Source organism: Ambystoma mexicanum, chromosome 6q, assembly GCF_040938575.1.
Source record: "Ambystoma mexicanum isolate Mex_15411 chromosome 6q, UKY_AmexF1_1, whole genome shotgun sequence".
NCBI classification, from domain to species: Eukaryota; Metazoa; Chordata; class Amphibia; order Caudata; family Ambystomatidae; genus Ambystoma; species Ambystoma mexicanum.
The window spans coordinates 1,100,132,508-1,100,149,936 of NC_090937.1; the positions used below are offsets into that span (position 1 = coordinate 1,100,132,508).

Below are 17,429 nucleotides of genomic sequence, written 5' to 3' on the forward strand. Positions count from 1 at the left end.
TGGGACAAGGTAAATAACCCAAAAGAATCTAAGGACAAAAGAGGATAGGATGTGAGGCTAAGTCTCTTACCTAAACGGGTTATGTGGATGGCATTGGGTAAAGATTAAATCCTGAAGAATATCCAAGCATGCAAGAAAGCAGGCAAAACAGAGGGGCGGAAAGGGGGGAGTTAGAGTGAGTTAGCAAGGACCTACGAATCCGGGCGGCATGAGGACGCACTAACGACGGGATGGTGCACTGTGTAACAGCAAGGCCTCCAAAAGTCTTTGCACTTTTAGTTCTCAATGTAGGAAAAAGTAATTGTTTTCAGGATCACTCCAATACCAGCACAAGGCAGTTTGTAGGTAAGTGGGCAAGCGGGGAAGGGGGGGCAGAACCCTAAAATATTGGAGGGACAAACATTTCAGGTAATTTACTGTGCGAGTGGCAAAAGGATCCAAATCAGAAGGCAAATGAGTCTGGAAATGGAGAAACCCCTAAATGAAAATAACTTGCCGAGCGCCCCCTGCTGGGGAAAACACTGGACACAATCCCTGTCGCACTTCAGTGGGATTGTGCCACGGGCCTCCTGCACTTCCTGGTCACCTCACATACCCGTTTCCTTTCTGACAGGTTTCTGCGGTTCACAGGCAGATGCATCCCTCTGCGAGGCTCCGTCTGTGTTCGGAGTCCCAGCATGGTCTGCAGCGGCTCTGCAGTTTCATATCACCTCCCAGCAGCGTGTTGTTGTTCTTCTGCACTTATGGGGGGGTCATTCTGCGTTCTATGATGATGGTCATCCCCAATCCCATAGAGAGATTCCCTCCCCATGTGATCCTCCCTCGGTGTACCACTCAAAGGGGGACTTTTGTACTGTGGACGCACCACCCTGGCCCCAGGAGAAAGGTCTCCCATCTATGGGAGAAGGGACAACATCCTCAGATGTGTTCCAGAAGGTACACTTGGGTCTTTGCCCTGAGCAAATGACTGGTGTTTGGCTTCTGACTCCCACCCTCGTGGGCCTTTCTAAGTAGGGGCTGCCTGCTCCTGTGTACAATCCGATCCAGCAGTAGGCTAAATGGTACTCCATCCCTCCTTTGTCTGTACTGGTCAATTCGGTTCATATAATGTCTCTTGACTTTGGTCTCTGGTGGGGATGTCTGTTCACCTGGTAGTCTTTCTTTCAAGATAGATCCAGTCGCTCTCTATTGCTAGTCAGGTTTTGTTGCATTCACCTAGGCTTGGAGGTCTGGTTTCTCTCACCCTGCCTTGGGGTTTGGTTTCTCTCGCACTGCGCTGTGGTCTCTGGTCTCTTACCCTGCCTTGGAGGTCTGGTTTATTTCACACCGCCTTGGGGTCTCTTTGGGCCTCTCATCCCCTCTCCCAGTTCCTTGGAGTCACAGGGTACCTCAGTTATTTGGACTGTGCTCATCTGGATAATCGAGAAGTTCGACACATATCAGGCAGAGGTTGCCCTCGTCTCCGTTGGGTTTCCTGTAGGCCCCTGGTGCTGGTGTCTCGGTACACCCATTCTCTGCTTCTATGGCAGCGTGTGTTCTGTATTACTCCTCTGAGCCAGGCACTTCTGTGAGCATGCCACAGGCTAAAGCCGCGTTCCCCTTCGCCACGCCTGTTGTACGCTCTTCCTGCTACACCTCCCAGAAGGAGGTTTTTACCATTCTCTGGCTCTGCTGGTTTTCCTTCTGCCCGCCTTGAATGCTGATTGGAGGTTTCGCTCTTGTTAAGGTTTTCAAAGCACGGTACACTCCAGACCAGGACTCTTGATACTGAGCCAGGATGCAGCACACAATCAAAATACTTTTATCATTTATTTTGAATTCAATTCGAGAAGGCACCCAACCCGTCTCACGCTCACCTTTACAAACACCCCGGGTCACAATGGACAATGAACTAGGCTGGTGTGTGATAATACAATATTAATTTATTTTTAGATTTCAATGAAAATCACACAAATTTAATATAGGCCAGCAATCACCAGTGTGGTCATAATGACACTGTAAAATGATAGAACACACTTAGTTTGACCCTTTAACGTCAAATATATAATGCACAAGTGAATACAGGCAAGATTATTTTTGGGAGGTGTTTTCTGTTAGCACCACAGTTAGTATTTCCCCCCTGCAACGCTCCCTCAAACCCCTGTTAACTGAATTTTGTGGGGGTAGAAAGGAGTAGCAGGGAGTCAGGTATACTAGGAAACCACCAGAATGCAAATCCAACCTTCCCCCTCTGAATGGGAGGTAAAATCGGATTGAAAACCTTTGAAAATTGAGCAAAATAGCAATCGGAATTGCTAAATACTTATTTTACATGTGCGGTTGAAGGAATAAGTTCTAAATGAGTATAGCAGTATCAAAGATGTAAGAACAATAGCAAACTACAAGGCAATGTACTAACAACGGGCATACAGTTCAGAAAATCGACTTTGGAAGAAAAAACACAGTGCAGCCAAATCACACGTAGAGAAATTGCATTTGCTTATTTTCACAGGTTTAAAATGACAAAACAGCTTGAAAAGGGGGTTAAACAGACAAAGTCGGACTGTGGTTTTGATGCTAAGGGACAAATGCACATCACAGGTATAATATGAAAGGGAAAGGGCAACTCTGAATTGATGACAGGATGAGATTCTTAACGGGAAAGAAAAACTCAGTTTTTAAAGCAAAAGCAGTTGCACAGGGAAAATCGGTTTGGAAAGGAAAAGACAAGTTTTTTTACTGAGACTAGATTTTAGTGGCTAGAAAAGAGGGCCTCCACCCGTGAAAAAGGGTTAAGCTGCAGTTTCAACCTCCTCACACCGTGTGCCTCTTTATGGGGGAATTAATTAATGTATTCAAAATAGTACACAGGACTTACACAAGGACTGAAATTAGTTGGAAAGAATGGCGCTAACACTTGGAGATCACTACAGATTTCCCTAAAAACAAGTACACACAGGATGCTGACAGTTTAAAGATTTTTGCTAGGGCATTTATAGGATCTCTATGGAATTGGACCTAATGCGAGATAACAATGCCAGGGAGGCAGTTTGTGGTTACTGGGGAAGGGAATACTCACAACAAGCACTTGAATGGGGTAGCTTGGACAGCAGACCAGTTTTCTGGACAGCGAGGTGGATCAGCTGGGCTCTCCTTGAATTATAGGGATTTTTGTGGGGTTTTTCTAGATCAGTGGTTCTGCCTGAATAGGGTCAGCTAGCTCTGGCCTGGCAGTGGAATCTGGAATCTTGCAGGGTGAATCTGGAATGTCTGGACCTCAGGGGGCGCGGGAGCTTGCAAAGTCAGGAGAGTCCAGAGCTTCCCATGCCTCCCCTTTTATATAAGGAGCATGACATCAGAGGATTTTACTATGGGGCGGACTCAAGCTAGACACATCTCTTAACATTGGATAGGTCAGCCTATGTATGTCCCCTCCTCCCTGGAAGCAGATTGGACTGAAGGAGGTTGCTCAGTTTTATGGTGGATGTTTTTACAATGCGCTTTGTTCTACCAAAGTTAGTTTTGCCAAAATCAGTTATGGAACAAAACCCTATTTACAAATATCATCATCAGGAAACTTATATGGGCCGAATACACATTTCACAAGACGCATTCTGATCCAAATCCCAAAACGGTACAATGCTGTTTAATCATTCTGGTAATCTTTCACCATTTCCATAGAAAATAGTTCACCTAAAATTCTACAATTTTATATATGTATACATATGATCACTGGTGGTGATCTCATTAATTTTCAAAGTTGTACCATGTATGATTTCCCCAGAATTTCCATTTTCCTGGCGTTTGCCTCTCCAACATGCTAGAAAAACCTACGTCTTATTTTAATGGTCATAATTTCACATTAATATGTTTTTTTATTTACTGAAATAAATGACATAAGTTGCATAGTCTCTGAAATCAACTGGGCTGGCTTTGTGTTCCAAATATGGGCATTCCTTTCCAGACCACAGCCAAATGTCAGGCTCTGGTCAGTTTAGCCCAGGGTTGTCATGGATTCACCTTTGAAGCCCTTCAGCTTGAGTTGAGGGGAGGTGTCACCAGGAATTCACACCTATGTGTCCTGGCAGTCCATTGTCTCATGCTGGAGCAGTGGCGCTTCGTCTGACGAGGGTGCGAGATGATTCTTTTTTAAAAAAGTTTATTGATTGAAATTTTGTTTTTGATGCATACGCATCTTTACAAAATTATAACATTATTCGTAAGAATTACATTCAATAAACATCTTTACATCTTTACAGTCATTCCCTATACTACATTTAAAACAAATTATCTCTCATACTTTGCACTTACAAAAATAAAAAAAATGGGCCAGATAAACAAAGCATCCAACCTAGGTTGTGATGTATAATACATAATTATCACATCAAATAAGAAAAGAAGGAAAGGGAAGAAGAAAAAAGAAAAAAGAACAATTCACTATTTACAATTCACTATCTAAAGCAAAAAATCAAAAGAAAAGGAGAAAGCAATACATTCTATAAAACACAAACATAACTTAAACAGTAAAAATTGTAACTTCACGATTTTCAGTCTCTGAAATAGATGATAACGCTGCAACAATAATTTTCACTAGGCGTACTGTCGCCATAATTATAGAGCTCGAGGAGCCCCACATACAGCGCGACCAGATTAATTCTCTTCCAAAAATTGAGTACGTCAAGCTAAAAGAGTTGATCGTCTTCACTCTCTCAATTTCAAAGAATGGACATAAGAGAAAAAGATGTTTTAAAGTTTCGGTTGATTCGGCCTTATTGCAAAATCTGCAGATGGTATCGTGGGTACTATTAACAGTACTATTCCTATATTTCGTTCTCGATTTAGTATGCAATAGATCTAAACGGAATTGCATATATAGGGCCCTAATTTCAGCACTGATGCTTCCCCTTGGTCCATTCATAGTTTCCAGGGGGCTGGTCCATTTGGGGGAAGGTGATCCTGTTCCCAGGAAAGGCAGTGCCCTTTGAAGCCAGGGCCTGCCAAACCTGTCTGGTGGCCTCTCAGTAATTTTATTTATTTCTTTATTTTTCTATTAACCAAAAAAGCAAGTATTTTAGAAATAAATATCATGTATATGTTTAAAGCAACCCCCCATCACATTTCTATGCAAGCACAGGGCCTTAGTTTAACATTTCACTTTTTAAAAGGCATTTTCTTGTTTGTCAAAAGCACCCTTTTACACATGGGTTAATTCTTCTGGGACGTCACTTTCACAAATGCAGTTTTCTCTCCCATCTAGATTCTGAACATTATTTATAGCCCTAGTCAATTTCTAATGAACACAAACCTGTCCAACACAAGGGTCCTATGAAACTGACATAAGCAAAGAGAGAGGGGGCTTCTTGTGAAGAGTTTGCCTGGGTTATTTTGTTGCAAAAAGTAAAGCATTTGCCATAGGCCTGGAGTGAAGTTCTCTGCTCTTTCACAGATTTTGCCTGGCCTCCATTTGCTGGTGTACACCCTGAATATGGGTGTACATGAATGTGTCTTACTGGAACCAAACTTGGTAATGATGAAAAGCGCATCAGTGCGCAGTCATTTTCTGGGATGCAGAACATTTTCTTTTTCAGTGGGAAGTTTTGAGCTGGCAGCATAGCAGCGCTGCCTTTGAACTATTTTCTTTGCCGCACATGAAGAAAACACTGGCAGCCATTCTCGGGGTGTACCATGTTCTATCTCGCCCCATATGTGCTTGGTAAAGACAGCGCAGCCATTATTTTGGTGACTGCAAAACACCGTTTTGGTGCAAGGCAATAGTGCTCAACAGAGCCAGCGCAGCCATTCTGCTGATAACTGCTGAACATGCAGTTTGGTGATGTAGGGGAGTTCTGCTGGGCTGGTAAATATACCCTACACTCTGTTAGGGGCTGGGCTGTTCCAGGGTGCCCTCATTCTTGCCAAATCCTTTGCACACAGAGGGTCAGAAACCATACCAGCCATTCCTACGGGAAGTTTCAAGTCATCACACAATTTAAGTCCCATTTAGCCAGCAAAAACATTGCGATCTGGAGTATAGGGAGGAGTACTGATATCTCTTTCAGGGAATCTCCTACCCTCAGAGGGGGGTTCAACCCAGGTGGATCCTGCTTTCCCTGTCCTCTAGAGCAAGTTATGCTTGGCAGGCTGAACTCCTTAGTCCCAAAGGGGGTTGCTCCCCCTTGGGGAAAGGGGACAAATACCCTGGATTCCTCACAGTATGTAGACCCACATTATTTTATTACTAAAACAGCAAGGTAGTCCATGGTTATAATTGTTATTCAGTGTGTAATAGATCTCATCCTGGAAGGTTTTTGCCTGTAGAAGGTCTGTCTGTCAAGCCCTGATAAGCCTTGCCAATAATGTTTTTCTCCAAAGTAGACTATTTAACATTCCATGATTTTGGCGTGATCTCTCCGACTACTTTTTTATGACCGGTATCAAAATGGGGCACAGATCCAACAATCATCAATAAGTCATCTGCCAGTGAATATCTTTACCTTATCCAAGCACAACATGTGTACTAAGCAACCCTGTTCCACTATTGAGGTAGAGCTCACCCCACCGACACGACTCATTTTCCAGTATTGTCTGTCTCTCATTCAGACGTAAAATGGAATCATTGCGCAGATAAAACAAAAAGTGGGTCTTCTTTATAGGGCTGTAGTAAGTCAGGAAGGGGCTTGAGGCAATGAAGAATAAGTTCCCACTATTTGAGTAGGCCCTGCCCATGGCAGCAAAGCAGTATTCAAATGGTGAGAATCGCTAGGGAGCGCAGGCTAACCCAGCCAAGTTTGAGTACCTTAAAGGGATACTCGTGCGTAAAAACACTTGGCTGTGCCAGGGTGTCACTGGTAAATTATGCAAGTCCTCAGCGACCCTCAGCACAGTCCAGACCAAACTTTGCCTGTTTAGTCGAGGTCAGTAGTAGGTTTGAGTCCTGCTTTTTCGCGTTGCTGCTGCTCTCAGTGGGTGCAGAGGAGAACGATTGTCCATGATGGGTCAGTTGCCTTTTTTCAGCTTCAGAAGGAGGTATAAAGACAATTCCGGTGCAGATGGCTTTAGGGCACAGGAGAGCAGAATAGCAGTGGATCTATAGCGACCGTCACCATCAGGTAGTGCCGTGGGAATCAAGGATGCGGGCAGCATTACGCACTCTCCTAATTCAGGCCCCAGAGGAGCTAGGCCTGAATAATTTGGCGTGAGAATGCATGGGACGACAAGCAAGTGATTTCCCAAGTCTCGGAACTGCACTCAAGACGGCGGCAGAGCTGCGGGTTACCCTCAGTTAGAGCTGGACAGTTCGCTGGATGGCCCAGGAACACCTCCGTAGGGGCTCCTTTGGTGGGTAAACTGGGGGCACCGGGACTAGTTGTTGCCACTACTCCAATGGGATGAAGTGCCTTGGCAGGCCTTCTTGATCGAAGAAGAAAGCAGGGGTCCGGCGGGGAGGGCAAAGGGTGTCAAAACTTTTTAAAGTGTCTGGCGGTTTCACATGTCTGTTTCTTCTTGTGGGAGACTTGGCTCCTTCTGTAGTTCGGTGAGAACACAGGTGATTGACCTGGATTGGCTCAGAGCCCCTTCTCTTATCCAAGATGAGCTTTTTTTTTCTTTCAATTTACATTTTATTGGTTTTTGTACATACAAATAATGGGCAACGGGTAAAACTTAGTTATCACATTGATGTCACCACATCCGCATACTATAGTTCAACCAAACTAAACAATTTTTAATTTTGCCATTACCCCTCCCATTATTGTCTTTGTGTTCCTTACCCTCCCTTCTCCCCCCCTAGACAGACGGTTATTTCTGTGCAGATCGTTGGCTGAGGTTCTTGCTTCTTTTATTAGAGGCTATGTTTTTTCTTTGGTTGGGCGTTTCAGCAATTTGCCTTTGTCACCATTATAGGCTGTGGATGCGTAATGTACAGGCTCTCCTTCATCGTATGAGTAGGTTGCGTATTGGGATCTTTAATTCACTATTAGCTTGGGTTTGAGGCATGGAGGGCGGTGAATTCACACCATAGTTCTTCATTACGTGCAGTTTTTCCGTGGAGTGCTGCTGTAATTTTCTCCATCATATATGTTTTTGGCAATGTTTATCCATTAAATTTTCGTTGGGAGGCGTGGGGATTTCCATTTGATGACCAGCCCTGCTCTTGCTGCTAGTAGTAGGGGCGCTGCTAGTCCTTGTGTCCTGACCAGCTCTTCTTCATCTTCCTCTAATCCGAATAAGGTCAGGAGGGGTGTTGCGGTCCTTTCCAACCCGTCTATCTGTATGATCCATCCTAACACCTCATTCCAATATATGCGTACTGTGGGGCACTCCCGCCACATATGCCAGTAGTCAGCGTTTATTTTACATCCTTTCCAGCTATTCGGGCTGTTGGTCTGATACATTTTGGAAAGTCTGTACTGGTCGTATTGCCATTTGTGGAGTAGCTTTACTGCGTGGAGCTTATATTGCATTGCGATCGATATTTGGGATGGTGTTTTGCATATCATATCCCAGGCATGTTGCTAAAAAACATTTTTGAAGCCTTTTTCCCACTTGTCTCTGAGATTCGAAGCAAAGTCTTGCTTTGTGTTGATCAGGCCTTTGTACATACATGATATTAGGCCTTTATTCGTGGTGGTCGTGTCGAGGATTTTCTCAAAGGTGGTTAATTCTCTGTGTATTTTGGAGTGCCATTCCCGTTTGGATAGAACACCTTTTAGTCGCAGGTATAGAAATATGGGTATGAGGTGCAGTTGGAGGGCTTCCTCCAGTTCGGTTATTCGTATCAGTTTGTCTTCCCTCCATAGTTGCCGAGCTCTTTCAAGCCCTGCGTGAAACCACGTTTGGTATCTGGCGTGTTCGGGGATTTCCTCCCTGATTCCTGGAGCCCACAAGTGGCTCTGGGGGGATGGCCAGGTTGTTATCCCTGTCTTCGATTGCAGCTCGTTTCTATTTCTTACGTGGGGGACGAGAACTCGTAGCTGGGCCGCCTGGTAGTATTTCTGTAACTGGGAGGCCGACGCCTCCTTGTTCTTTCGGGAGTATCAGCATTTCGTACGGTATTCTAGGCTTTTTCCCCGCCTACAGGAATCTTACTATTGTGGTTTTCACTTGTCTGAAGAAGCCTTCTGGAATCTTTATTGGGAGGACTTGGAATGGGTATAGGAAGCGTGGGAGACTAACCATCTTGATGGCGTTGAGGCGGCCCATCCATGAGATTGTAAGCGGTTGCCATCTCGTTAGATCGGCTTTGAGTGCTGATAGGAGCTGTGGGAAGTTGGCTTCATAAAGGTCGGCTATGTTTCTCGTAAGATTGATGCCTAGGTAGCGGAGCGTCTGCCCCCCGATAGTGAGGTTTAATTTGGTAAATTCTGATAACTGCTGTGGGGTGGGCTCTTGCAGCGGGAAGAGGATGGATTTGGCTCGATTGATTTTAAGGCCCGATAGCAGTCCATATCCCTCGATGAGTTGTATAGCGTATGGTATTGATGTCGAGGGGCTCTGGACGTGAAGAAGGATATCCTCTGCATACAAGGCTAGTTTGTAGTCCCGTTCCTGTACACGAAGACCCTTTACTCTTACGTCTACTCTGAGCTTTTGTGCAAGGGATTCTAGGGACAGTGCAAATAATATGGCCAATAGCGGACATCCTTGCCTCGTGCCTCTTGCCAGGGGAAACCATTGCGAGTACTGTGAGTTCAAGGTGACGGATGCTCGAGGTGAGGTGTATACTGCTTTTATTCCTCTGCGACAAATTGGGCCATGTGCTATTTTCTTTAGGGTTGCTTCCAGAAATGGCCATTCGTCTCTGTTGAACACTTTTTCCGCATCGATCGAGAGCAGGACGGGTGTGTTAGACATTTTCTTGGCCTCATGTATCAGCTGGAGGGTCTTGCGGGTAAAGTCTGGCCTCTGTCTACTAAGGATGAATCCGACTTGATCTGCGTTGATTATGGAGGACATGTGCGTTTCGAGTCTGGCTGTGAGGGCACGTGTATATATCTTGGCGTCTATATTGAGTAGGGAAATGGGACGTATGATGCACACTGCTTGGGGTCTTTGCCTTCTTTCAGAATTACTGTGTTCAGTGCCTCGGAGAAAGAGTCGGGTGCAATGCTGGTTTGGAGAATGTGGTTGAAGAGGTCGACCATGAATGGGAGGAGGGGACCAATGAAAGTTTAGTAGAATCCTGCGGTGTAGCCATCGTTTCCTGGGGCTTTACCAGTCGGAAGTCTTTTGATGGCGTCTTCTATTTTGTTGTCTGTGATGGGGGATTCGAGTTCCTCAGCTATTTCCTCGGTTAGTCTTGGCATAGTTATGTCGTTCATATATTCGGTGATGACTTTCTCATCTGGTGTGGTTTGGGCTGTGTATAATTTCTCATAGAATTTGGCGAAGGCTTCAGGGATGTTGCAGAGTGGCTTTGCATGTGGGTCCGTTTAATTTTCTATGGCTGATACCCATCTTTCAGCTCTCTGAGTTCTCAGTCTAGCAGCCAGGAGCGCATCTGCCTTGTCTCCTTTCTCATACTGTTTCTGCTTCAGAAATTGGAGTTTGTGGATGACTTGGTTTGTCTCCAGTTGACGTAGTTCCTCTCTCTTGCCGTTTGCCTCAGCTATTCTTTTTCCTCTCTCCGTGTCTGTGGATTGTGCTTCTCGTTCCAATTGTGTTATTTCTTTCCTGAGCTTGTTTTCTATCAGGGTTTGTTCTCTTTTCTTTGCAGCTCCTTGACTCATTAGTATACCTCTCCAGGTGACCTTCCCTGCTTCCCATACTGTTTGTTTAGAGACTTCTCCTGTATTATTCTGTTTGAAATATTCACTGTTATCTTTCTCCAGTTGGTCGCGGAATATGTGGTGCTTCCAGAGCGATTCATTGTTGCGCCATTTCGTGCTCCTGTGGGGTAGCGCGGATTTAGTGAGGTTGACTATGACCATGTCATGGTCTGACCACGTTATGGGAGCTATTTCTGACATGGTCATCGCTTGCTTTAGGCCCATTGAAAGATACATATAGTTGATTCTGGTGTACGTGGTGTGTGGTGCGGAGTAGAAGGTGAACCCTAGCCTCTTTGGGTTTATGTGACACCACGCATCTATCAGGTTGTATGTGTTCATCATCTCGATCACTTCTGTGCGGCCGGCTTCCGGTGGATTGCCAGCGTGGGGGTTACCAGTTTGTCTGTCAAGCGACGGGTCCGCCCGTATGTTGAAGTCACCGCCTGTAATCACTTCTCCCTCAGCTTCAATCATGATTTTGGGGATTGTTTGTTGAAGGAACTTAGACTGACCTGTGTTAGGGGCGTATATAGTGGCGAGAGGGATAGTGGTGTTTTGTATCTTGCCTACTAGCATAAGTGCTCTACCGCTTACATCTGTCCATGTTTTTTGGACTTCCATTTTGAGTTCCTTACTTATTAATATGCCTATGCCGGCTTTGCTGAGTGGGCCGGAGCCCCAATATTCAGTTCCCAGTTTGGCGCACAGAACCTTTCGTTCTTCTCCTGTTATATATCTCGTTTCTTGAAGGAAAAGTAAGTCTAGTTTGGGTCTTTTAAATTCTCTGATTAACGATCTCTTGGTGGGAGAGTTGATCCCTTTGACGTTCAATGTTCCAATCTTGATGGAGGCTAGCCTGTTGGTTTCGGCAGCTGTGAGGTTAGCCATCTGTATTTGTCCTTGTTTGTTCTCGCATCTGCCTCTTTCAATTCTAGTAGCCGGTGATCTGCGCCTCTGTTGATTGATCTGCCTGTCTGTCTTAAATTTTAACCTTTCGGCCTCCCCCCTTCCGATCTTTTTACTTTTTATTCCCCGTCCCTCTTCGCTTGGTTCCCCTCCCCTCCCTTTTCCCTTCTCGTCCATGTTTTCCATCCTGGTTGGTGGCGTCTGGTGTGGACTGGATAAGAACCATCAGTCCAATGTCAGACCACAGGGGTAAACCGTTACTGCACGGTCCACATTTTACATGTAATCGCTTTAACAGTGTGAGCCCCTTCCCGACTCCCCCCCCCCCTTTCATAACACAACATTAACTGATATATAAGGATATGACATGGTACAGACCCTTCTTGGGTCGGACTTCGGTTTGTCCTCTTGTTGTTCCTTAGGGTGTCCTCTTAGCCGTCGCTGGTCCCATGTCATTGTGTAGGCGCTTTGGTCTGCGCCTTCTTCATTGACCCGACAGGTCGGGTCACTTCATGAGTTCTGTGTTTGGGTTCAGGTCCATCAGGCAACTTTCTCATTTGTCATTATCTGGTGTGTTGTTGCCGCGTCTGTATTTCCTGGAGCCCTTCACTCTCTTCCTCCTTGGACCTTGTAGTTCCCATCGTGCTTTCCTTGCCCGGGTTCTTCTCGGTCTGTGTCCTGTGGGGCCATCCCTAGGAGGTCCGCTATGCATTCTCAGATCTCCTCCTCGTTTTTCAACTGTATTCTTCTAGTTCTGTGTTCAAATGTGAGGGAGAAGGGGTATCCCCACCTGTATCTTGTGCCTTGGTCTTTAAGCCATTTTGTGAGTGGGCTACATAGGCGTCTTAGGGCTAGGGTGGGTGAGGATAGGTCTTGGTAGATCGTAATATGGGCGCCACCAAGTCTAAGAGGACCTCCTGACCTGGCTTTCTCCAGAATCCTGTTTCTGTTTTGGTACCTATGAAATCTAGCGAGGACTGACCTTGGACCACCCGGTGTCCCTCCAGCCCTGTGTATCCGTTCTGTCTTGGGTTCACCAATATCTTCGTCGGCCGTCAGAATTTTAATGATATCGTGGATTGTTTTCTTGAGGTCCCCCTCTGTTTCACCCTCTTGCTCCGGAATACCGAAGAAACGCAGGTTGTTCATTAATTCCCGGTTTTCTAAATCGTCCATCTTTAGTTGGAATTCTTCCTCCGTTTTTTCTATTTCTCTTATTCGCAGGTCCATTTGTGTCTCGAGGATGTCTATTGAGGCTTGATTGTTTTCAACCCCTCCGAGTCTTTCCTCGATGTTATCCATTCTTTGGGTTATCTTGTCAATTTTACCGCCCAGTTTGGCTCCCAAGTTCCTGATTTCACTTAGTAGTGCGGCGATATCCCCTTTAGTGGCAACAGCGCCTGTTTTGGTTGTATCCATTGCTAATATGGTCTTCGGGCCTCAGGGGTGTAGGGGAGGAACGTAGGCATATTTGGCAGGCTTTTTTTTAGTGTTCATACGTGGTCGGTACCGCCAGGAGGCACACGCCCATTTTCTGGCGGCCCAACCCTCGGCGTGGTAGGTTGTGTCTTTGGTTTCAGTTAGAGTTGGGTCGGGTTTAGTGGGACTCGACCTCTGTGAACGAACAATTGGGCGGTGTAGCCTGAGACTCTTTACGCGGCTTGCGCTTTAACTGGGGTGCCTTAGGTAAGGGTATTGTTTAGTTCACACCTCCCTTCTTGGGTGGTAGTCGTTGGTTCTCTTGGTGTTGGTTCACCTGAGGAGGCACACACCCCTGTTACGGGGGCCCAACCCTTTGCTGGCTTGTTGGGTTCGAAGTGGGGTCCCTTTTCTCTTGCTGGGTAGTGTTGCCTTGTGGGGAGTGTTTCAATGGGAGGTATATGGGTTTCTTGGGGCGGCTTTGTACTCTTTCTGAGTTATGAGTGATAGGTGGGTTGCCTTGTCGGCCGTTTCACTTTAGCTCCACATAGGGGGGGCTTGTGGCTTGAGATATTCCTGAGTGGCTTTTCTTTATTTAGGTTCCCTGCTTAGTTTTTCCTCATTGGTCACGGAAGACGGAGCAGTCCGTATGTCCTGCTCTATTTGGGTGTGCATGGATCCTTGCCCCTTTCACTCTTTTTCCATTTTGCTACCGGTGGGTTCCTTAATGCTGCTCGGGTGTGTACCCCTCACTTGTGGGTAGTGCTCTCTGGGGTATGGGGAGCTGCCTCACGTTGTGTCCTTTTTTTGTGTTTTGTGGTGTGAGCTGTAACGTGGTGTGCTCCTCTACCTTCTGTGTGTTCCTTCTTTTATATTTTAAAATGTTTACTTTTTTGCGGGGGGGACCCCCCCGTTGTGTCCCTGGTGCCTTTACGGGTTCACCTGCATCTATAAGGCCTCCGCACGGCCCCCATCCCCTCAGTGGCTGCTGCAGGAGAGGCCCGCGCAAAGGCCCCGCCCGCCGCATCAGCTGGCAGGCCCCGCGCCGGGAGTGCCGCGTTGAAGCCTTCCGGGCTGGTGGCGCAGCGGCGGGGTTCCGCAGGCCTTTTAGTCCGGGCAGGCTTTATGTCCCACTGCAGTGGCGTACTATCTTCACCCCCGGGGGGCCAGGGGTCCCTTCGGCAATTCTCCGCCTGCCGCGTGGGTCGGGTTGGATGCTTTCCAGTTCTTCAGGACACTGCTCAGGCGCTCTTACTTGGCCTGCCGGTGCGTGCGCCATCTCACAGGGGCTTCCCCTGCCTTTTTCCCGGATCTTGTCATGGCCGCAAACTTGGTCGGTGGTTTTACAACTTTCCCTCATCCGATTTTAATCAGGATTTCTCCTGCTGGTGGACGGGTGGGTGCTTCACACAGCCCTATTTCCGTAGGGGGGTCTCTAAGCGGGGGCTCAACTCGCTTTATGGATATGTGGTGCAGAGCGTACAGGGTGATGCTGTTTATCCGTGCGCCCCCGGTGGCCAACCGCCCAAGATGAGCTCTGAACCAAAATGGAGGACTTCAATAGAAGATCTCCTCTCTTGCAGGCATCCCAGACATGGACCAATCACGGCCTACAGGGGTATCAGTCATTCAGGCATTCCAGACATCCTGGCACCAGTAGTGTGGAGTGGAACTAGACAGTTCCAGCCCTCTTCCTGGGCACACATACGTGACCAGCAGAAGCCTGTGAAAGAGATTGGTTTTCGCGGGAGGCTGCATGCCCAAATAAGGAAAACCCGGGTTACTCGACCTGGATGAAGGCAAGGGACAAAATGGCCATGGGACAGAACACAAGACTTTGGGCCTCATTACAGGGTAGGCGGTAAGGGTTTACCGGTACCGGTAAGGGCACCGGTACCGGTAAACCCTTACGCCTTACGAGTTCCCTTTGCGGGACCTGACCTTAACGGCTGGTTTTACCAGCCGTTAAAGTAGGGTGCCGCAAAGGGACCTCGGTGCTAATTACGGTACCGCAATTTGTGGTACCATAATTACCACCTTCCCCATTGCCATTATGCCCTATGGGGGCAAAAATGGGAATGGGGTAGGGCCTTGGTGAATGGGGAATTACCGGCCCCGCTCACCTTCGAGTAGGCCGGTAATTCCGCCATCCACCAAGGCAGACACGTTCAAATACCGGCGTCAACCATGGCGCTAATAGCGCCATGGTTACCGCACAACGTGTAATGAGGCCCTTTGTCCATTTTCGGACCTGGCCACAGTCTTGAGCCAAATGTGCTAAACGCGGTTTAACTTAATAAAAAGAAGTAAAGCATTATTAAAAGTAACTGCTGCCACCAGTTTGTCCCAGACACACTCATACAATCACCAAAATATCCTTTGAGGGTGTCTAGGGCCATAAAACAAAAAGGGACCCCAAGCGCACTGTACTGGAGGGTACCTTGTGCACTGTTCAGAAGTTACCAAGAAATGGCAACATAGTCAAAGACTAAAGGAAACAATGTTTCCCAGTACTGACAATCTGAAGGAGGTGTCATTTTCCCCATAACAAGTGAGCAAAAGCCCACAGGAGTTCAGCTGAAGGCTCGGCTCCACTGGAAAAATTCAGGTTAGGATAGCCAAACAAAAGCAAAAAATGTGGGGGGGTCCATAAATGGAGGGAAAATTGTACATAATTGAAAACTTTCCGAACACAAAGGGGACAGATAGAAGGTAACTAGGGAATGCATAACCAATAAAGAATCTACAATTCCTTTGACAAGAGAGGACCTGTTTGGAGAATTCTGCTGGTAGATTGTTAGCATATGCAGAGATCAAATTAGATCTGTCTTATCTACTTGGCAGAGGTATAATACTTCTACCCCGTCACAGCTGAGGGATTAAACGACAACTCAAAGGCATATATAGGCTCAACTTTTGTCTTCATTTGGCTATCAAACAAAACAGGGAGTAGGTTTTGACTGAACCCCATGGATAGGTATAAGGTTTTCAGAACCCATATCCAAATTGTAAAATAGTCTCATGGTCTCTGGGATATATAGTGTCTCCACGCTCCTTTCTTGACTTTTGCTGGGTCTTCCTTGGTCATTGCAGACATTGTCAGGGGTGTTTTTGGCCATGTGGATTCACCTACCAGGTACCCCCACTTGGTACAATTAGGTCTTCCAGTGGGGATTGGGAGTTGAGCAGCTGCGCAGAATGTAAGCGCCCTGGGTGATTTAGTCTCTTAGTGGTAATAACACAGTTGGTATCCTTCTTTTTGTGATAACCTTCTGCATCACCATCCTTGTATAATCTTTCTTAAGCCTGAGGTTCTAGGAACTGTCCCGCTCTCCCATCTCATTCCTCCTTTCACTGCTCTTCATTCCATCCCGTCATTCCCCCTCATTTCTGCTCTCTCTCCCCTGCTTCTCTCATCCTTCTCTGTTCTCTTTCCCTCATCTCTGCCTTCTCATCACCATGTACCAGCTACATGAGCCATATAGTAGAGAATAAAATACACAGATTTCCATCTTACTAGAGTTTGAACAAATTCAATACTATATAGCAAAATACAATCGAACTTTGAATTATGTTTGCTTATGATCCAGAAGGACTATGCACTGTGATGAAATCCCGGAATTGTTACTTCATTTCTATAATGCTCCGGCACATGTAGTGATGTGTGGTGAATAATTTGGGATATGGCAAACAAACTTTTCACAGTTCTTAATTCCCTGTGCATTTTTCTACATGTCTTCACATATTGAACAAGCAATAGTTGAATCAATATATGATTTTGCATTTGTCATTAAAGCATGAAATCGGACCCTTTTGCACTTTTCCATGTAGAAAGTTCCTCTTTACTTACAGTACAATTCTCAGCATGTCCCTAGCATTGACCAGCCAGTCTTTTGATTCACCTAAAGGCTTTGGGAATGGTTGCAATTTATCTCTCGGGTACTCTGGCGAGATGGAATGAGGAGTCTGACCAAACAGTGGCATAGTTGTTGTTAAAGACTTTTATTTCTTCAGTAAATAAACCTATCTATCCCTAACTAGAGATGGTTTCTCCACCTCAAACTAAAAACTCGAGCTGTCAGGAAGTCTATGTAGTCCAAATCAAATGTTCACCATCCTAGTCAGAACTCTTATTCTATCCCTACCACTTAAATACAAATCCTAATCTAAGAATAATTGTTATTTCTGAAAACCCAGGAGAATGACTCCCTTTCTCCTGGGTGTGAGTCTCTCATGGTGCAGCTTCTCGGGCATTGTTCCACAGCTTGCAAACAAATGTCAAGTTCCCACGTTCTCCAGGTGGATCTAGGAGATTAACTCCCATCTCCTAGTGTTCTCCGCAGTTCTTGGTAAGCC

The 17,429-nt window shown here is 46.2% G+C and overlaps 1 protein-coding gene across 1 annotated transcript in view; it reads left to right on the forward strand.

Moving 5' to 3' along the window:
- Positions 1–17,429, forward strand: part of LOC138515311 (sec1 family domain-containing protein 2-like) — a 1,117,334-nt gene that overhangs the window by 855,833 nt on the left and 244,072 nt on the right. The window lies entirely within an intron of this gene.